The sequence below is a fragment of the Capsicum annuum genome, chromosome 7 (assembly GCF_002878395.1).
Source record: "Capsicum annuum cultivar UCD-10X-F1 chromosome 7, UCD10Xv1.1, whole genome shotgun sequence".
NCBI classification, from domain to species: Eukaryota; Viridiplantae; Streptophyta; class Magnoliopsida; order Solanales; family Solanaceae; genus Capsicum; species Capsicum annuum.
Genome location: NC_061117.1, coordinates 210,123,277 through 210,146,074, shown reverse-complemented (window position 1 = coordinate 210,146,074; position 22,798 = coordinate 210,123,277). Strand labels below are relative to the sequence as shown.

Below are 22,798 nucleotides of genomic sequence, written 5' to 3'. Positions count from 1 at the left end.
ATAATAAGGACTAGGAAAGATAAGATAGGAATAGTACTTTCTGTCTCATCATCCATCGAAGCAAACAAATTGGGATATCTAATTCTCATGTCATCTTCTGACTCCCCAAGTTGCTTCTTCAACTTTCTGACTCCTCCACAATACCTTCAATGAGGCTATCACTTTGCTCCTTAACTTTCGATCTTGGCGATCTAAAATTTCAACAGGCTCCTATTCGTAAGAAAAAGAATCTGTCACTTTAATATCCTCTACTGGAAATACCAAAGAATGATCTCCAATGCATTTCTTCAAGATGGATACATGGAATACCGGATAAACAGAACCCAAACTTGCAGGCAATTCTAGCTCATAAGTAACTGCCCCAATATTTCTCAGAATCTGATATGGCCCTATATAGCGAGGGCTCAATTTACCCCTTTTCCAAACAGCATAACTCCTTTCATAGGAGAAACTTTGAGAAGCACCCAATCAACAACTTCAAACTCTAATTCTCTTCTCTGAACATCGACATAGGACTTCTGACGACTCTGAGCAGTCTTGAGTCATTCTCTAATGATTTTCACTTTCTCTGTCACCTGATAAACAAGATCAGGCCCATACAACTAAGTCTCACCTACTTCATACCATCCTATCGGAGACCTATATCTCTTCCCATACAAAGCCTCAAAAGGAGCCATCTTGATGCTGGCATGGTAAATATTATTGTAAGCAAATTCAATCAGTGGCAGGTGATCTACCCAACTACCTTTGAAATCAATGACATATGCCCTCAACATATCCTCGAGGGTCTGAATGGTACGCTCAGCTTTCCCATCCGTCTGAGGGTGGAAAGCTGTGCTCAAATTCAATTGTGTACCTAAACCCTTCTGAAAAGATCTCCAGAACTGAGATGAAAACTATGTACCTCTATCGGATATAATGGACACTGGTGCCCCATGCAACTGAACTATCTCCTCAATGTAAATCTTAGCATAACCTCTCCCGAATAATTAGTCCCCACAGGCAAAAAGTGGGCTGACTTTGTCAACCGATCTACAATCACCCAGATAGAATCATACTGGTTTTGGGATCTCGAAAGTTCTGTAATGAAGTCCATGTTTATCATCTCCCACTTCCATAAAGGCAGGGCTATCTCTTGGGAAGTACCACCTGGCCTCATGTGTTCTACCTTCACTTGTTGACAGTTCAAACACTTGGACACGAAATCAGCTACATCACGTTTCATGTTATTCCACCAATACAAGGTTTTCAGATCATGGTACATCTTAGTAGAGCCTGGGTGAACGACATACCTTGAAGTGTGCACCTTATCAAGGATTCTTTCTTGCAGTCCATCAACATTCAGAATGCACAACCTACCCTGAAATCTCAGAATACCATCACCATAATTTCAAATGACATAACTTTTTGTTGACCCACATCTTTCTTGATTTGCATAAAGATGGGATCTTCAACTTGCTTCACCTTAGCTTCAGCACAAAGGGATGACTTAGCTAACTCATGAACAATTACCCCTCCATCTTTGAAATCTAAGAGTCGCACTCCCAGATTTGCAAGGCGGTGAATATCCTTCACCATCTCTTTCTTTCCTTCTTCTACATGAGAAAGGCTGCCCATAGACAACCTACTGAGGGCGTCGGCTATAACATTTGCCTTGCTCGGATGGTAATACAGGCTCATATCATAGTCTTTCAGAAGCTCCATCCAGCGCCTCTGCCTGAGGTTCAATTCTTTCTGCGAGAAAACATACTGCAGATTCTTGTGGTCAGTGAAGATATCAACGTGAACACCGTATAAGTAGTGCCACCAAATCTTAAGTGCAAACACCACATCTTCTAACTCCAATTCATGGGTAGGGTAGTTCCGCTCGTGCACCTTTAACTGCCTAGATGTATAAGCCACTACTTTACCATGCTGCATTAACACACAACCAAGTCCCACATGGGACGCGTCACAGTACACCACAAAGCCATCTACACCCTCGGAAAGGTTCAAAACAGGAGTAGTAGTCAGTTTGTCTTTCAATTTCTCAAAACTATTCTCACACAGATCAGGCCACACAAACTTCACCTTTTTCTGAGTTAATTTAGCGAGTGGAGCAGCTATGGAAGAAAAACTCTTTACGAACCTTCTGTAATAATCTGCCAAACCCAAGAAGCTCCAAATATCGATTGGAGTCGTGGGTCTGGGCCATTTTCTCACTGCTTCAAATTTCTGGGGATCCACTCTTATCTCAACACTGGACACAATATGCCCCAAGAAGGCAATAGAATCTAACCAGAATTCATACTTAGAAAATTTGGCATACAGCTGATGATCCTTAAGGGTCTGAAGAATAATTCGGAGGTGATTGCCGTGATCCTCCTTACTCTTAGAATAGATCAGAATATTATCAATAAATACAATGATGAACAAGTCAAGAAAAAGACAGAATACTCTATTCATAAGATCCATAAAGGCTGCAGGGGCATTAGTCAACCCGAAGGACATGACCAGAAATTCGTAGTGACCATATCGGGTTCAGAAGGCTATCTTGGGTATGTCTGACTCCCTAAATTTCAACTGACGATAACCCGAACGAAATTCTATTTTTGAAAAACACTTGACACCCTGAAGCTGGTCAAAAAGATCATCAATCCTAGGAAGAGGATATTTATTTTTAATTGTGACCTTATTCAGCTGACGGTAGTCTATGCACATACGAAGGGAACCATTTTTATTTCGCATGACAATTACAGGTGCGCCCCAAGGAGACACACTGGGGCGTATAAAACACTTATCTAGGAGATCTGCTAACTGTCCTTTCAACTCTTTAGTTCTACAGGAGCCATTCTATATGGTCGAATAGAAATAGGACGAGTGTCTGGCAACACATCAATACCAAACTCAATCTCCCTATCAGGTGGTATTCCTGGGAGATTATTTGGAAAGACTTCTAGGAATTCTTTTACTACAGAAATAGATTGAAGAGGAAGACTCTCGGTAGTGGAGTCCTTAACTCGGATAAGGTGGTACAAGAAACCTTTAGAAATGAGTTTGTGGGCTCTGAGATAGGATATAAAGTGCCCTCTGGGTACTAATGAATGTCCTTCCCACTCTATTACTGGTTCATTGGGAAAGAAAAAGTAACCCTTCGAGTCCTACAATCTAATGTGTCATAGCACGAATAGAGCCAATCCATTCCCAAGATAGCATCAAAAGCAACTATATCTAACTCTATGAGATCTGCTAACGTATCCCAGCTACCAACAGTCATAACCCAACCCCTGTATACCCTACTACCAATAATAGAATCCCCCACCGAGGTGGAAACAAAAAAGGGTTCAGAAATCACACTAGGCTCAAACCCAAAACCAACAGACACATAAGGGGTCACATGGGATAAACTAGACCCTGGATCAAGTAACACATAAACATCACGGGAAAAGATTTGTAACATACCGGTAACAACATCTGGGGAAGCTTTCACCTCCTGGCGGTTGGTCAAAGCATATAACTGGTTGCGACTGTTCCCGACAGCTGATGTGGTGCCCTTCTGAGGCAGGGGTGGTGCCGAAGAATTTGCCTGAGACTTTTAACCACCAATATTCTTTCTAGCAGATGGACATTCCCTCTGAAAGTGATCCGGCTAACCACATAAATAACACACTAACGAGCCCAACTAACACCTTTCCGGATGATTTCTACCACAAGTCTCACACCGCAGAAAAGTACAATGTTGCTGAGCCACACTACCCTATGACTGAGTATCCTGAGCTCTGGTTCCATAGTTAGTCTGAAAACTCTGAGATTGTCTGTCTGCTGGTGATCGGGGTACTGGGGCGCTAGCAGTAGACTGCGCATTACTCTAATTCTTCTTTTTCTTCCATTTATTTCCCCACTTATTGCTCTAAAGTTGACTGTGACTCTGGTCGGCTGATCTAGCTCTTTTTGCTTGTCTTTCCACCTCCCTAGCTTCAGAGATCTTCTTCTTTTTCTCTTCTACCTGCTGCATATAAACGGTCAGCCTAGCAAAATCTCACTCCTTATTCAACATTTCCCCCTGGCACTAAAGCACCAGGTTATCAGAAAGGTCGAATGCAAATTTCCTCATGCAGGCTCTCATATTACTAGTCAACTCTAGTGCATAGCGCGCTAGTTTATTAAACTTCAAAGTGTACTCCTGGACACTCATACTGCCCTGCTTTAGATTCATAAACTCTTCTAATTTGGCCTCCCTTAACTCTAGAGGAAAGAATCAATCAAGGAAAGCTTCCACAAATTCACCCCAAACTGTGGGCTTAGCACTCTCACCTTTTGCATTCTTCCAGTCGGCATACCACTGATTTGCAATATCTTTAAGCTGATAAGTTGCTAGTTTCACCCCTTCAACCTCATCCATATACATTACCTTAAAGATATTTTCCATCTCATTCACGAACTCCTGTGGATCTTCCTCTACCTTGGTGCCAGTGAACTTAGGTGGGTTCATTTTCATGAAATGTCCGACCCTAGTAACCTCAGACGTAACAAATGTAGACCCAATATCTTCTGATCATTGAGCCTTGTTAGCTACCAACTGTGTCAGCATATGAATAGACAGTCTGAATTCTATATTTAAAATATCTCTCTGAGCAATCGGGGGACGATTGACATCAGTCTGCGGAGCCAGAGGTGGACTGGTCAGGACTGGAGGGACTCCCGTAGTAGGGACAGGTTCTGGAGAGTGAGCTCTATTACGGGTCTACATCTCATGGATGGTATGGACTTCAATTTCCTGAGCATTCTGATCGATGATACGACGTGGAGGAATAACTGTGTTTCTAAAATACAAGAGATCATTGATTAGGGGACAGTTCAGACTTTGAAGCACGAACTAAATCACAAAGAAGGGAAACATTTCCTAAACGTCTAGTAGCCTCTTGCTTATAAGTGTGGTACGCTAAACACCCATAACCAAGACTCTACCCAACGCGATTTCACAAACACCCTGCGACCATGAACTGTGCTTTGATCCCAAGTTTGTCACAACCCGAATCGGGGCCCTGGCTGTGATAAGCTTTCCTGAACTCGAAGACCCAAAACGCCCTCTGTCTATCTGGTAATCATGCACATAATTCATATGATCAAAGTAATACGGATTATACACAATAATACGGAAACATGGTCAATAATTTAAAACAGCTAAGGACCTGAAAACATTCCCAACAATATTTAATAAACATCTGCAACAGTCTACTAAATCTCTACTGATATACTATCTGAATAACTGGGACAAGGCCCCCAGCAGACCGAAAACCATACTGAAATAAATACCTAAATGAGTAGGCCTTCCGAAGCAAAGAAGGCTCACCAACTAAACTCTGAGACAACCCTGTCTGTAGACTCTACTAAGGATCTGGACCCCTAGACTGTGCCTCAGTACCTGGGAGGAAGGGGGGTCAGCACAATTGTACAGGAACACGAAGCAATCCAAAATAGAGTAATTGAACATATATATATATAAATATATAATACGTGAGAGCAAATTTTCATCAAACATTATGCATAAAACAGTTTCTGAAAACACATGGGCATCTTCTGAAAACATGTAACCTGTCTGTAAATCTCACACTCTGATTTATGTATTACTTCTGAGTTAGGTGGTATCCCCTACAAGTTTTATATTCCACGGGCGATATGAAATCCGCCATTGACTCGGCGGGGAAGCCTCCAACCCGAGTATGCCGCAAGGGTTGGAGTTCCTGAATTTGATACGCCACACGATACTTAAGTCAGTGTATAATAATATACTTGGGTCGGCAACCACGGTTTTAGGCAATGAGTTTCTTGAACTCAAGCCTTCTTCAGGGAACCACCTAACATCTCTGTATGCCTATTTTTAACCTTTTTTGTACATGCAACATTTTGAATATCTAAAATCATGATAGTCTGAAATGTTTATTAATTTGAGTCTGATATGGCATTGGTCTGAATTGGTATCGTCATACCAAGACTTGCAAGTCATGATTTCTGAGCCATAATACATTAAGCTAAATCTTTCATTTAAAGCATATATTCATATTCTCAAATCACTTTGGGGAAGGTCAAAAGACCAAAACAATGATGTTAAAACATTTAATACATGAATATATACATAGATTCAAAACCCCATTCTAAAACATGATTTTTCTATGCCCATGAGAATTTAGGAAAACCCCGCGTACCTCTATTTCGAAAAATAATGGGTGCTTTCTGAAGCCTGTGGATTGGGGATTCCGAATCTCTAATCAATTTTGAAAACCCACGGTTGAATCTTGATTTATTTGAGTTTTTAGTTTGAAACTCTTGGGAGTGTTCTTGAGAATTTTTAGATGAATGTGGATGTATTTTGGAGAATTGGGGACTGAATTTCATGTTTATGGCTGAATAAGGGTGGAAAAAGGACTATTTTGCCTCAAAAACGGAGTGTTTAAGTCACTTGAAACCATAAGATATGCGCCACATATGATATCTTCTATATTTACATAGGCGCCGCATATGCTATCGCCTATATTTATATAGGCGCCGCATATGATATCGCCTATATTTACATAGGCGTCGCATATTTGGTTAGCCGACGCATTCTACTTTGAAAGGCCATAACTTCTTGCTCGGGTGCCGGATTTTAGCGAAATTGGTATCGTTGGAAAGTTAACTCAAAAACCTATCATTTTACACATAGTAGGGTCTCTAATTCGACATATACAAAGAGTCATGTTTGATAGAAGTTGACACAAATTATAATGTCCACTTAAACTTAATTGATCGAAGTACTTTTCAACTCGTCCTTGAGTCAAAGCACCTCTATGGTCTAAATTCAAGCTTGAATAGATTCACATACTATGCAAATAATTAACATGCCATATTGTCATAGGATTTATGACTTTGGGATTATCAACACATCGGAATCATGGTCTATATTGTAGCCCAAAATTTGGGGCGTTACAAGATTCACGTCAGGTTTCGTTTCGGGGCACAGTCGACGCGACACGTCAAGATCACATCGCTTACTGCCTCACACAGAAAATGCCATAATTTTTCACTCGAATATCGGATTAAGGAAAAATTGGTATCGTTAGAAAGCTAGTTCAATTATCTACAATTTGGAGGGTCTTGAGATGAAAAATTCTAGGTGTATAGAAAGTTATACACATTCAAAGTAGACCTTTGTAGAATCGAATACCAAACTTTGGATGATTGAAAGATTCTTAGCTCAACTTTGCTCCAAGTGAATTTTATGAACACTGTTCACCTCATAATCACTTAATATACTAGGAAAAATATCATGACATATGAATTTAAATATAAACCATGGAATTAGAGTTTACACAGGTAAGAACAACGATTCAATTTTTAGCTCAAAAATATGGGGTGTTACAGGCACAAGATGCTTGTGTTTTCATGTGTGATGAGAGAAAGTGCATGGAACATTTAAGTAGGGGTGTGTGAATGTGTTTCAACATTAACGTACTTGAGAGCATTTTGACACTATCATATATAAGAGCAATGGATGTGTTTCACTGCAGGGTTGTGATATAGGTGTTTGGATATGTTTCAGTGCCATAGGGTCATAAAAGATTATGTATATCCACTCCCAACACTAGCTAGATGGACTTTATATAATGAGTGGTTCATAATTAGTTTTTTTGTTCCAGACCTATCAAATAATAGTTACTAGCTTGTAGACAGAGTTGTTGTTTGAGGCTTTAAATAGACTTGCACATGTGTTGTTCACTATTGATTATAACTTAAGAGGAGCATAACTGTATTACCCGGCATTTCCTTAGCATAATCCAAGTTTCAATACATGAGTATCCATATATAATATTTTTGAAACACTCATTATTTTCCAGTTTAGACCTGCCATTGTGTAGGAAACTAAATGAGCTTTCCAACGATATAAAATTCACATAAATTCGATAACCGTGTAAGAAGTTATGGAAATTTTAAGTTTCAGTCGTTAAACACTGTCATTTTAGCCCTTAGTGAGTCGTGGAGCCAGAATAAATGACGATTGTCAATTTCCAGTAAAGCTCTGTGAAACCACCTTGTCACGCCATCAGCCAAAATCCCAATTGTCCTTTTTCCAGTGTCCTGACGCGATAATGGCACATCGCGCCAAGGGTGAATTTTAGAATCAAAAGGGCACCGCAATTTCTCCGCATTGCGCCAAGACCTCTGTACCCAATTATCCAATTTCAGTGACACGACGTGATAGCACCGCGCCGCGCCAGCTCACAAAATTGAGAATTTTTCAGTAATTCTGAGTTTTAAATCTGAGGGCATTGTAGTCTTTTTTCCCTCACTCCAGTCAGCCTTTAACATAAAATTCACTCTAATTAACCCATTATTTTATTATTTTAATAACTTTTCCCCCAAATTAAAGAAGATTCTCTCCCAATCAAGAACCTTAGCTCTCAAATTCAAGGGGAATCCTCAAGAATTCACCAAGAACTTCAAGAAATCCATCAATTAAGGTATGTTAGATGTTCATCCATGGAGCCCAAATATCCTGTTTAAATTACAAAGTTATAATCTTTTCAAGTTATTATGTTTTAAATTATGATTTCATCCATGAATCTCCATGCACTATTGATTTTATACCATGTTACCATGAAATTATCGTTACTTTTCAATTCTCCGTGTCTTAATATTATTAGTTATTGAATTAAACCATGATTTAGTACTATTATGTTGAATTCATGATATTTTTATAAGTTTCATGGCATTCCTATGATTGTTTTAAGCCATGAACTACAAGTGTTTGATAAAATACCTACAAGAGTGATTGATTTAATAAAAGCCTTCATGTTCTAATCTCCAAGTTTTAGCATCATTTTACTATCATTGTTTTTTTGAGTCCTGGGGGTATTGAATACCTGAAAACCATAGTTGTTTATTTAGTCTAGTCTCAGTATATTACAGAATAGTGTTCAGATTATATTATGAGAATTATCAAAATAGTCAGATATCAATCATTAAATTAAGAACAGTCTAGTATCTCAGTGTCTTTCAGTTGGGAGTAGGATTTAGCACCAAGCGAGTACAGGGATGGAGGATTCCCCATCAGATAAGTAGAGTCGTTAGTAGCAGTCCCTATACTCCAGAACTACATAGCCAGTGTAGGATATGAGTAGTCACCCATCAGATTAGGCTTGACTATCTCGCAAGGGTCACCCATCAGTTCAGGCTTAACACCCTTAGTCCTTTGGATATTATATCAGTTTAGTGGATCCACACAGCCATTTTTAGTACTCGGGGCATGGTATTAACATCCTTCCAACTGGGGTTACAGGTTGGATCCCAATTAGCTCAAATTGGGGAATGTCAGTTAGATTATACCACCCACTGTCTCAGATATAGTCTCAGTTATAGTACCAGCTCAGTTATTCATTCTTAGTGTTGTTTGGCCAAAGCATACGAATTTCAGTTTACAGATTTTACTCAGTTTATGTTATATACTTGGTCATGCATCCTCGATATTTATAGATTTTCATTCATTTTCAGTATCTACAGATTCTATGCTCTTTATTCAGTACTTCATACTTTACATGTATATCCAATTAATTATTATTATTCCTATTCATGAGACCATGCATATCATCCCACCTCATTTAGTATACCAGTATATTTAAAGTACTAATCGCATACCTTTCTTTTGCGCTATGATGTATCATATCATAGGTGCTGACGCTCAATTCCCAAATTACCCTTAGTCTTTCAGATCATCAGTAGTACAGTAGCAGTGGTGAGTCTTCATTATCGGAGGACAGATTATATTACTTCATGTCTTTATCTTAGAAGTTAGTAGAGTTAGTTGGGGCCTGTCCCATCAACTCACAGTATTCAGTTTAGAGGCTTTTAAGACACTACAGCTAGCTATTTAGATTATTCATATTTCATTATTATGCCAAATTCATAATTCAGTAGTCGTTTCATTATTAAAAACTTATGGAAATTCAATTATTCTTCCACATTCATGGTTATATTATTCAGAGCTCACATCAGGTACCAGCTCATGGATTAGCTTGTGGTCTCTCGAGATTGTAAGTATCGTATGACGACCAGGGGGTAGTCTCAGGTCGTTACAATAACTTTTGGGACCAGATTAGGTCCAATAAAGCTTTAAGAAGGTTATTTTAGTGGAGGTATGGTGCATAGATCGTATTCTTGATCACTAACTTATTTTTATAGTCACTAGTGCAATGAATTTTAAAACTACAGTTGAGCAGTTCATTAGCTATATCAATTAGGAAGAAAAAGAAACTCCTAATACTTCACTTACTAGGATACTGGTCTGAAATAGCAAATCTGCTTAACTGATTTGACACTTCAGATATGATTCAAGATTCGTTCAAGGACGAATGTTATTTTAAGTAGGAGAGAATGTAATAACCCAACCTTTTTTTAATAGAGGGTTAATTGGTAATTTTAATCAAATAATAATTATAATAAAGAGAATTAAAAGGGTATGGGTCAAGCCCATTCCCTTATTCTTGATGTTTCTGCATGTTATAACTAGGGAGTTGAAAGGGTAATTATTTTCTTAAGTTCTTCTGTCAGAAGCAGCAGCCTCATAGAGGGGCAAGGGTTCTTTTCGGGTAGAATAAGAGTTGGAGCACTAGGGATTTTACATAGATAGGTATTGGAACCTCTAATTGTCATGATGCTCCTATTTTACATTTATGTTTCATTGATGCTCATGCAAGAAGAGTAATTAGTTAGGGTTCAATTATATATTAATATCAGTAGGGTGGAGAAGGCATTTGAATGTAATTTCCTTATGTAACTATTGGCAGAGAAAAACTATATCTAGTCCCGATCTTTTCTTTTGAGAGGTGTTGTCAATGGAGTTGTAATGAAGTAGAATTTTTGATAATGTGGTCAATTGAAGTTGAATTTACAATTGCATATTGATAAGTTTTTTAGCGGTGATAGAAATTTGAATTTTCAATGAGGACGCAAAGAAGAATTTTACCAGCTTATCTTTTAGCCATTGTTTATGGATCACTTCTTTAGCATTAAGGCTACTGTATTGCTTAATGTTCTTGTAGTTTGGGTATTAACCTATATAAATTATAATTGAATAGATACGTTGGAGTTTCCCATTTTAAGTCATGGATTAAGGGGTGAGATACTACGGTTTAGCTCTAAGCTTGGAATTTTGGGATATTGAAATTTGATCCCGATTATTTTAATTGATATTATTAATTAATATGTTTGCATAGATTGAAGCCATTGGAGGCTATTTGGTTAATATTCTACGAGTTGCGAGGTTGAGGAAACTTGCCATCAACGAGGTAAGTGAAACTTTAAGCTTTGGTGCTTGCTTTTCAAACATGCTTTATTAGAAAATATGTTTTTCTACCTAGTCTATGTGTTGGGACAAGCATGTGCTTGGTAGAATCGGTGGTCTTTGATCAACCGCGGATATGTATTTTGTTAAGTATATTGAGGATCATTTAACGGTGAGTTGTAAGGTGATGTTAGGATATTGGATATATTTACTAGGAGCGTACTTGTGCTGTTGTAATATGTTAGGGGCATATCTATGCTGCCGTAATATGTTAGGGGCCTTGTACTTGTTGTTGTGATATATTTACTAGGGGCATACATGCGCTGTCGTAATATGTTAGGGGCATACCTATGCCACCGTAATAAGTTAGGGGCATTGTACTTGTTGTCGTAGTACAATTTTGGGGCATTATATATGCTGCCGTGGACTTGTCGGGGTGCTAGGCTGAGTTGAGATCTACATAGTGATTTTTGAAACATTTGTTGGACCTTATTGAGAATTATACTATAAGATATATGTTTTACATATCGTTTATTTGGTCTTTGTGGTTTGTATTTTCTAACACTTGTTCCAGGGGTATTAAAGTAGCAGGTCGAGGATCTTACTGGTTTATATTTATATCTAAATCCTTACTTGCATGTCTGCATATACTGTTGCGAAGGTGAGACTAGCGGTTAACGGTTCGTTCATGAAGATTCTCTTCATAAGGTGAGCCTTCACATTATTCATGGAGGCTGTCTTTTCAGCTCTATCTATTTTTAGTTCTCTTTAATGGGTTGCATGCCCGAAAGTTGAACCCATGTAACTTTTTTTAGATGCTCCATGATTTGAGTGTGAGATTTAGGCTAAAGAATTAGTTCTCGAATTATTGATGGACTATTAGTCTGATTATAAATTTTTGTTGAATTACTAATCTCTATTTATTGATGCATTAGAGTTTTTCATATCTTATATTAGTGCTTATTAACTGATAAAGTGTATGGAAGGTTGGTTCTCCCGGCAGGTGTTATGCGCGGGTACAAGTCGCGTCTAGGAACTATTTTCGAACATGACAATACTCTTTCATCATCCAGATATCAATAGGTTTACTTTTGTCATAGTTTGTTAGTTTAAAAACCGTTAAAGGGAAATAACAGGAATTCAATTCAAAAGCTAGCCGCTAAAATAGAGATGGAGTTTGAATAAGAGAATATACAGAAAGGTTGATTATTTTCTTGTAAAAGCCATCTATGATTGATCATCAACTTAGCAACTTAAATAGTTTCTATTACAACCTATTTCTACCAAAATTAAAATAACTAATTAGTTTCCTACCAAAGATAGGACTCCTAATTTAACTAGAATTGTACTAAAAAAACTGCTGGAGAAAAAAGAAAAAAACGACTGCATTCTTAAAGCAACTTTCAACACTCCTCCTTGCTTTATGAAATGCAAACACCAATTCTTTGCCTTAGAATCTCGAACTTGCGTAACGACCTCAGATGTAACAGCATACCTCCCAGCATTCCTGGTACACTTGCCACTGTTTCCAACATCATTACACGACAACCGTGTCTTTTCTTAAAAAATAAATCGATTGGAATCCTGAGAAGCTTCACTGACCAATAAGCAACCTTATCAAGGAATGTCTTGGGCACATGGTGCTTGCTTAGATCAATCGACAAGTTAGCCTGATATGTCTCCCATGGAGATGCAAAATGGTTAACGTCTCTATGATGAGCTTCATCAGCATGGATGACAGTAACAACATCCTTTAGAATCACATCCTTAGGCAGTCTTCAGTAGTCAATTGCTATCATAGGAGTAGGGACATTTTCAATTTCACCACGATAAATATCATTAAGAGACAAAGTATATGAGTGTATAGCCTCATCTTCCAGATAACCCACAACTCTATGCGCAAGCTTAAGGGAGAGCAAGTAAAGCATAAAGTAAAAATTGAAAAACGCTCCCTGCACGGCAATAACTAACAACTTCTCATACCATTTAGGTTGTACTAGCTCCACCATAGTCATTAGATGCATCCTCTCATTCTCAGCTTCTTCAAGTAATGCTTTTATCCAACCACCACTTTGCTCAAACTTCTCCTTTGCTTCATGGTCAGGATAATTATTTTCCTTGAAAGATTTTTAGAGTCTCTTGGTGGTGACTTCTCCATATGCCTTTATTTTACCACTTGAACGAGATTCAGAGGTGCTCATACCTCCAACTTTGAGTTTCTCCTTGGTTGATGAACTACCTGTTGTCTTCTGGATTTCTTGCAATGCAGCTGATATTCTACGGCCAGGATCTCCAAACTATGTGAGAGACGACTCCCCCGCTGAATAGCTGCCAAAAATCTGGTAGGATTCAACCTGGGCTAATCGGGAATTGCTCAACAAAGGCAGCTCAGCTGACTGAGTAGCATTCTCACGCTGCTCATCATAAACACTCTTAAGTTCCAGTTCTGATAATTTATCAGCATTAGCAGTTTCAGTTTCAGGCATCTGTTTTCCAAGTAAAGCTTACACTCAGAATCAGATTCCAAATGAGTCATATTCTGGAATCCATTAAGAGGGCACAATCCCCCTCGCCTAGCAAGACCAGAAGTATTTCCCAAAAACACCATATTGGGCTTTCTATCTTCCAAATCGTGCTTAGGCAAAGAAATTTCTTCACCTAAATGCTTAGCAGAAACTTCATTCGAACAAGGTATGTTAGGTAGGCCATTATCCGAGTCATTCGATGGAAGTCCAGAAATATCATCTAGCTTCTCCCCGGATGCAACAGCAGCAGCTTTCTTGGATTATACTTTCTCCCAGCTGTCAGTGGCAGAAAGGTCTATTCCTTGAAGATCATTAAGCAAGTTAATGCAGTCAACTTTGCAATCGTAACCAGGATAAATCCAGCCTTCATCATCAGGTGGAATGTTTTCTTTTAGCAAAGGTGGCTCCACACATAACGGGTGAAATCCACGCTCTTCTTCCAATGGATTTAATGAGAAACTTTTGCCTCTCATTTTGACTTTAAATAGGTCTTGTACAGATGCTTCCTTGATCAAGAAGTGTTTACCTTCAAAATACAATTTGAAACCTTTTTCTAATAACTGACCAATACTTAACAAGTTTTGGTCCAAATCGGGTACAAAAAGAACATCAGAAATCATGTTAGTGCCCGATTGTGTTTCAATTATAATCATTCCCATACCTTTTGCTGGAATATAACCACCATGGCCGATTCTAACTTTTGTAACTTTAGTTGGCCTTAAATCTTTAAAAAGATCTTTATCACAAGTCATATGATTTGTGCATCCGCTATCGATCAGCCACGACTCGCTTGAGACACTGCTTGTTAAACATGATGCGACAAAGAGTTGATCTTTTTCCTGTTCACCAACAACTCAAGCCTCTGCATCTTGCTGCTGAGTTTTGTTCTTACAGATGATTTCTTCATGCCCAAGCTGATTACACTTAGTGCACTTAGCATCAGTCCTCTCCCAACACTTGAAAGGTGCATGTCCGAGCTTGCCACAATGCTTACAAGGAGGGTAGTTTCCTTTGAAACCACCTGTTTTGTTTTTGTTGTTGTGCGTTGCCCCTTCTTCATCAGTTTGTTGGTACTTCTTATTCTTCTTCTTCTTAGAACGTTCATCTTCATGATGCTTGGCTGGTAAGGCACCTTTGATAGCTCCTCCTTATCTCATAACACATTGTTGCTCTTGTGCTTGAAAAGCACTTAAGAGCTCTCCAAGTGTGATCTTAGACAAGTCCTTAGTATTTTCTATGGTTGTTATGGTAGCCTCAAATCTTTCAGGTACCGTTACTAGGATTTTTTCAATGATCCTTGAATCATTGAAAGTGGAACCCAACAATCTGATGCGATTTGCTAAATTAAGAAGTCTATCAAAGTACTCCTTTATGGTTTCACTTTCTTTCATCCTTTGCAGCTCAAACTTACGTAGCAGATTCATCACTTGAATCCCTCGAATCCTTTTATCTCCTTCATACTCAGTCTTGAGATAATCCCATACCTCTTTTGCTAATTGTAGAGACATGATACGAGTCAAGATATTAGACGAAACTACAGTAAATAAGCATGCCATTGCCTTTGATTTCTTAGTTTTCCTCTCCTTGTGAGTTTTAATCTGCGCCACCGTGGGATTGTCCGGAAAGAGAGTTATCTCGTATTCATCTTCAACAGCCTCCTAGAGATCTAAAGCTTGCAGATATATCCGCATTCTAACTGCCCAGATTTGATAACTTTCTCCATCGAAAGTTGGTGGTGCCATTGAAGAAAAAATTGTTTCTCCGTTCATGGTATTCACTGGATCAGATTGATGCAAACACTCACAGGTCCCTTAAGATTAAAGATCTGATACCAATTGTTGGTTTAAAAACCATTAAAGGGAAATAACAGGAATTCAATTCAAAAGCTAGCTGCTAAAATAGAGATGGAGTTTGAAGAAGAGAATATGCCGAGAGGTTGATTATTTTCTTGTAAAAGCCGTCTATGATTGATCATCAACTTAGTAACTTAAATAGTTTCCATTACAAACTATTTCTACCAAAATTAAAATAACTAATTAGTTTCCTACCAAAGATAGGCCTTCTAATTTAACTAGGATTGTACTAATAAACTGCTGGAGAAAAAGGGAAAAACCATCTACATTCTTAAAGCAACTTTCAATATAGTTATTATCAACCATACAAAGTAATTCCTCTTACACAAAGAGGACCAATTCATCATAGTTTGATCGTGATTCATTGATTAAACTAGTCGGCAATATCATCCCTGAGAATGTCTCATCATGCATGTTGAACAAAACAATCATACTCCGAAGTGATATTTCATTCCATTTGAGAGCAGTCCAATGGGAAGCTCCGTTCACATACGCCTGAGGTGTAGTGTCATGGAATAGATAAGACAGAGAGACATGAATAATGTCATTCCAAACGATTCAAATTCTCATCGTAACAACATAAATGGTATATTTCATTTTCAGGGTTCACAGAGTATGGTCGGATTAGGGTGTGATTGTCTTTGTTTCGGTTAAGGTGCGTGGAGATGACATTGTGGCTGGAAAAAAAAGAGCACCGTGACTTAGAAACACTTGCGCATCAAAGGATTGGCATGATAGGTAGTCTTGTGAAGATGTCGATCATCAATTCTTGTGGCAAATAATGCAAAATTTTTCTCCGACAACGGATTTGTTGAAGATGTCAACCACCAATTTTTGGTGAAAGTCTTGATCAAGCTTTGGCTTGAGTGAATGCAGAAACTGTGCACTTCTCTCCTTGATCTTCTATCTAAATATGTGGCATGACTTTTGGAGGTATCTTTTCGATCGAAAACCTTGTCACTTACAGAGTTATCTTTATTGCTTTATATTTTCTTTATCCGAAATATTCCGTATAACTAATTGTACTAATTTGACTAATTGTTAGAGGAAAGAGGCCCGACAGTAGTAAGGAGGATAGGACCCTTGTAGCAACAAAAATTTGGGAGCAACAAATTTAGTATCCATGGATGCTGGACAAACAAGCAAATGTCCCAACTCTTATAAGAAAGATGCTGATAGAAATGTTAGGCGCTGTGAACTCTTCACACTTATGATGACTAATGAAAAGCGTAGTCTTAATACGAAAAAATCTTGCTGTACTTTCAAAACGAGTTAACATATCAGATTTAAATATTTTTGAATGCTTGATAGAACACACTATTTCATCTTTTTGTGTAAATACATGCATGTTGAATATCTATTTTCAGTTACTATTCGGAACATCGGGTGTGATTATTTCCCGATACATACGCAGTTACTGAGCTTCCTTCATTTCCTGCTTTTGAGAAAGGAAATCTTCAATCTATGAGAAAGGTACGTTACTGAAAGTTGTCATAACTTTAGCCAAATATACAGAACTCATTAATATTGAAAAATATTTTATGCTAGGTTCAACATCAGGTGCTTGCATAAAAGACTGCAATACAACTAAGCCAGCCATTACTGAAGGTTTGTTTTACATCTTGTTTGAATTGTTGTTACCCATTGTATTGTTATTACAACTACAATATTTGTTTTGATTACTGTTCAATACATATTGCAATTGTATTGTTAAATCTGTCGTTAATTAGTAACAACGAAAACCCCCTTTTTACGTATCGACCGATATAGTGTGTTCGCGTTGTTACCTAATTTGGGAACGTACTAAATAAATGAAGGCAGAGGGAGTAATATATTTACAAAGAATAACTCGTGACAGGTTAGCAGAATAAGTTGTCTTAAATTATTGTAATGAGCAATAGTTGATAAATTTAATATTTACAATAGTTTAGGGTATTTTAGTAAACTTATGAGTTACAATACTACACGATACAGTCAATCAAACAATAAAATGTTATTAAACAATAACAAACAATACAATCTATTCAAACATTGGATCAACAAAGCAATAAGTACATTATGTAACGATAGGTAAAATTGATCCAAACAGCGTGTTAGTCTCATGTTTAACTAATACAACCTTTTTGTGTTCTCATTATTTCCCTTCTTACACCTTTTAGAGTATCCAGGTCGCCAACGAAACAAAACAACTGCTCTGAATTTTGAACAACGATCAGACTATGTAAGATTAGAAAAGGTTTTGAATTTGTATGCAAAAGGATTTGAATATGAGCCTCTTGGATTTTGTAGTCATACGGTTAAGATAATGTGTGGTCTATATTTTGGGAATAATGAAAACTCCGAACACCTCTCGACATACATTAGAACATGTAATGATTTATTTGCATTTACACCACTTGGTGTGCATTACGATGCAGGTTTGACTCGAAGAAACCAAAATTGTGGTATCTATACATTTAGAGTTCAAGGATTAATGATTTGTTTCCCGGTGACAAGAAATCAAATACAACAGAATATTTGGTATACTTGTTGACCATTTTTATTTATCATTTTTTTCTCTTCAGCTTTTGGTCATTAACTGATTTATAAATTGTTAGTAGTATGATGAGTTCCTGCCTTCCAGTAATATTCTGACTTGAGCTCGTGCTTTTCTGTAATATTCTGAAAATTGGCATCCCATGATGCCTCTTTTAGCCTTTAATAACTTTACTTACCCTATGTTCGTCACTTTTAGCATCCAATATATTTTACTATTAACGTCTTCACTTTTGTTTAGTCTTCTTAAATCTCTATTCCAAATGTGGATATGAGGATTGCAGGTGGTATGTGCTTCATTCTGTTATTGGTATGGACCTCACTGATATAGGTATACTCAACTACGGACTTTGTCGTACTAGCGTCTTTCTACATCTTCATCAGTTTTTGTAATTTTAACCTTTGGTTTTCTTTTCTGTTAGTTATATCCGTCAGCGTCTCGTCGCTTCATATCACTGCTAATTTTACTGGTAACATTTTCCTCTTTAGACAAAATGTACTTATCTATTATTAACCAACTGATTTATCTTTTTCCCTGCAGAATTCCTTGACAGCACAATCGCTTGTTCAGCAATGATTCTGCTGCCTAGTAAACTTTGGTGTATACCGGCTCAACACTCCTATTAAGGTAGGTGATTTTGTTCTGCTTTATATGATATTTGTTGTTTTTCTAAATTACATATATACAAAATTTTTATAAAAAGGAACTATATTATTGAAACTGTCAATTGGGGTATCCGATTATGGGTTTTCAATTGGAGTATCTGGTAATGTGTTGGGTTTTTAAATTTTTATGGAGCCAAAGGTGGATGTGAAGGGCGTAATGAAGCTAAAAGGTGGATTGAAGGCAATTTTGTACCTTTTTCATAAAATTTATTGCACTCTGGATAGAACGCACCGTTTTCATCCTTTCTTGGCAAAACTAACGGAAGGATGAATATTGCAATTTCTAGAATATATGATGGATGTTTTTTGTTCATTATTAAATCAAAGGGATGTAACATAGGTTTGCTTATAGTTCAGGGATATTTAGCCCAAAACTCGAAATTAGAAACAAATTTTTTAGGATTTAAGGTATAGAAGAGTAGGTTTAGTTTGTTCAGCTCTAGAAGAAAGATTACAGATATTAAGATCCACCGTTGTGAGAAATGTCTGATTATTTGCCAAAAGAAATGATGATTGACTTGTTCACAAGATTACCAATCAAGTCAATCCTTCGATGCACATGTGTTTGTAGGTCATGGTACTCACTTATTAATAGCCCTAATTTCATCTCCGCACACCTCAACCAAAGTACAGATGATTACATCCTAATTCAACCTTACTCTATTGTTCCTAAATTAGAAATTTATGCTTTGTCCCATAAAAATGAGAATTTGGATCAAGATATCCAGTTTGATTTCCCATTTGACTGTAGCAGCTGTTACTTTATTATTGTGGGCAGTTGTAATGGAATTTTATGCTTTGCTACCGCCGACATGTTGCGTGACTGGAACAATTTTTATTTTTGGAACCCATCGATTAGAAAGTCTGTAAAACTCCCAGTACCAGGTTATACATGTGGGAAATTTGATACATTTGGTTATACTTTAGGTTTTGGGTTAGATCCCGTTACTAATGACAACAAGGTGGTACTAGAAGTACACACTACTCATCATCCGATGCGACCTCATGTGGATCTTTATAAGCTGAGTACTGGTATTTGGGAAGACATTAGTCGCGTCTCTTTGTCTTATCTATTCCATGCCACTACGCTATAGGCGTATGTGAATGGAGCTTCTCTTTGGATTGCTTTCAAATGGAATGAAATATCACATCAGGGTATGATTGTTTTGTTAGACATGCATGATGAGACATTTCCAGAGATGATGTTGCCGAGTAGTTTAACCAATGAGACACGATCAAACTATGATGAATTGTTCCTCTTTGTGTCAGAGGAATCACTTTGTATGGTTGATAATAACTATGAACAAAAGTAAAACTATTGATATTTGGATGATGAGAGTGTATGGTGCACCAGATTCATGGGTGAAACAGTTCAGCATTAACTATTATCACGTTGTAGGAAATATGCCTCTTCATGATCACATTTTCTGGACACCTTACAGTGTAAGCTCTGGTCCAAATGAGCTTGAGATTGCTAATGACTTCATAAAGCCAATGTCTATAAGGAAAAATGGTGAAATCTTATGGGAAGCAAATCACAGAAAGAAATTATTGGTTTCCGTTGATGATGTAGTTGAAAAGTCTAAAGATGTTGACCTTGGTAAGTCTACAAGTGATTGGTATCACAATCCACATTATGTTACTTTTTACAAAAAGAGCCTTGTTTTACCTGATAAATGGGAAAGTAATTGTGTTGGTGATGCTTGTGAGCAGTCATCCGGTTTATGTAAAAGAGAGCCCAAAGTTGGGAGACGAAGGCTCTTAAGCGCAAAAACTAAAAGTAGAATGCGAGTTGCCTCTCTTTTGCACATGCATGGATTGCTATACGTGTCAAAAATGAAAGGGAAATGGTTGCAGAAGAATGGAAGGAAGAGCATGCAAGTCAAAAAGCCTTCATTGTCCAATTAGTTCGATATGTAGCACTTGATCTATTGCTCGTGGGTTTATTTTAGCTTTTGGCAAATGCAGGACAAACTTAATTGTGGGCTTGATTACTTAAGTTCTGCATATTCTTTATGTGAAACAACCACAAACTTACAAATTTTATTTGTGCAAGTTATTCTTGAAGTTCTTTAGCCTAGTAAGTTTTTTATTGAAGTTTAGGTGTTGATCCGTTAGGCATATGCGAACTTATTTTTCCTTAATGTCTTCTAGATTTCATGCAAACATTACATTGTATTGCAGGGCTCAGAAATGGACATGGTAGACCTCCTTTGATTCATTGGATAATAAAAGATTACATGAGTCAGAAATGTATGGCACGTTTAATACTCAAGGATATTGAAACTATTTGATTTAAAGACATGCTGTCAATTCTTGTCTTAATCACTCTCTAGGTAGTGGATGTTTGGTGCATGATACTTCTAAGGTTTGTATGATTTTTCTATCTATCGAGGATTAGAATTGAAAAATGACTCGTACTGGGGGAATAATTGCAGTGCGACTATACCGCCTAATGATAAAGGGAAGACAGTATACCAAGCTTATCCCAGCAGTCAGGTTTGGTCCTCTGGATAGCAACCCGGCGGGTATACACCCCACAGAGGAAATATGACCTACTGCTTCCAGTCAAATATGTCTACCCTCAGTGGTAATGCCAAAAATCACGTCATTGAACAGAAGTTAGTTTCTTCATATGCCTTGTCAGAGTTTCTCGTTTGTTTATAACTTGTTGATCATATAGCCGGGAATGATTGGGTAGTGCTTTGCTGTTTCCTTCAGTCTTGGCGCCTTGGGTTTCTTTAGTATACTAGAAAACTTTCGCACCATTTATTTTCTGAAACATTTTGGATTTGTTAGAGGATATTGTTGTGTTTCTTTCTTGAGTTTCTCCCTTAGCGTAGGTGTAATTATTTCAAAAGACTCAGACAGTACATTCTGGGACAGTCTTCTAGATTATCTTCACATCCCTAGTGATCCTTCTTCCTTCCCTTTGGTTACAGATCCAACAATTGCCTGCTGTTACGCAAATTAAAGTGCACGGCAATTTTTTGCTCTTGAGTGCTAAACTCTTGGATTAGGAATAGTAGAGTACATGTTGTAAGTCTTATGTTTCAACTGCTTTTCAGGTAGATTTTTTCGGGCTATGGTACTCTCAAACCTGTAGCATTTGCAATAATCTTGGATTGTGGTTTGCAAACCGACTACTATTTCAAGCGAATTTTCTCGGTAGTAGTTCTAATGACCACTTTATGAACCGAATTTAGATGTCATTGCTTTCTTTCTATTCTTTTGATCTTACAACAAGTTGTGACTGGCTTATCCTAAATAGTTCCTTCATCTTCCTATTCTCTTCTAGTTGATAGGAGATTAGTCTTTTTCGTAGCTGAAATTTCAATTCCAGTTTCCATTTACATGCATGCAGTTGTGCTAGGGTTTTTTTTGGATGTACTTGCTAGAAAGGGAACTGTTTGAGTTTCTTTGTCCGGTATTTCGTCCTTTTGCATTATTTTAGTTTTGGTCGTTCTGTGAGAAATCTACTACAAAACCTCAAGTAGGTAGTCTACAACCATTAGATTCCTAGAATGATCAGCAGCTAAGAAGAAAACAACAACAACATACCCAATGTATTCCCACAAAGTGGGGTCTAGGGAGGGTAAAGTGTACACAGTTCATACCACTACCACAGATGAGGATGTTGTCTATCTTTAGATTCTATGATGAAAAAAGGAGAAGGTAAAGTTATTAAGATCTTTCCTTTTGTTTTCTTTGTTCAAGAGCCAAATACAGTGCATTAATTTCATATTAGCATGTGTCAACTTGGTGGAATTCCTAATTCAGTTACTCTAGTGAATAACCAGCCCTCCATGTACATTCAGAGAGAACTAATTAGTATAGTTCAGTTAAGCCTATAAATAAAACGATAAATAAGATGAAGAAGGACTCCAGAAAACATCGGCATTTGTCCACAAGGCAAAACATTA

The 22,798-nt window shown here is 37.5% G+C and overlaps 1 long non-coding RNA gene across 2 annotated transcripts; it reads left to right on the top strand.

Moving 5' to 3' along the window:
• The first annotated feature begins 10,521 nt into the window (after positions 1-10,521).
• Positions 10,522-18,620, top strand: LOC124900102. Of its 2 annotated transcripts, none has more exons than XR_007057837.1 (6): positions 10,522-10,642; positions 11,229-12,004; positions 16,278-16,607; positions 17,089-17,147; positions 17,223-17,282; positions 18,494-18,620. It is a non-coding gene; the product is annotated as an uncharacterized LOC124900102 (long non-coding RNA). The 2 variants fall into 2 exon arrangements; XR_007057836.1 differs by having other exon boundaries at positions 18,451-18,620.
• The last annotated feature ends 4,178 nt before the right edge of the window (positions 18,621-22,798 follow it).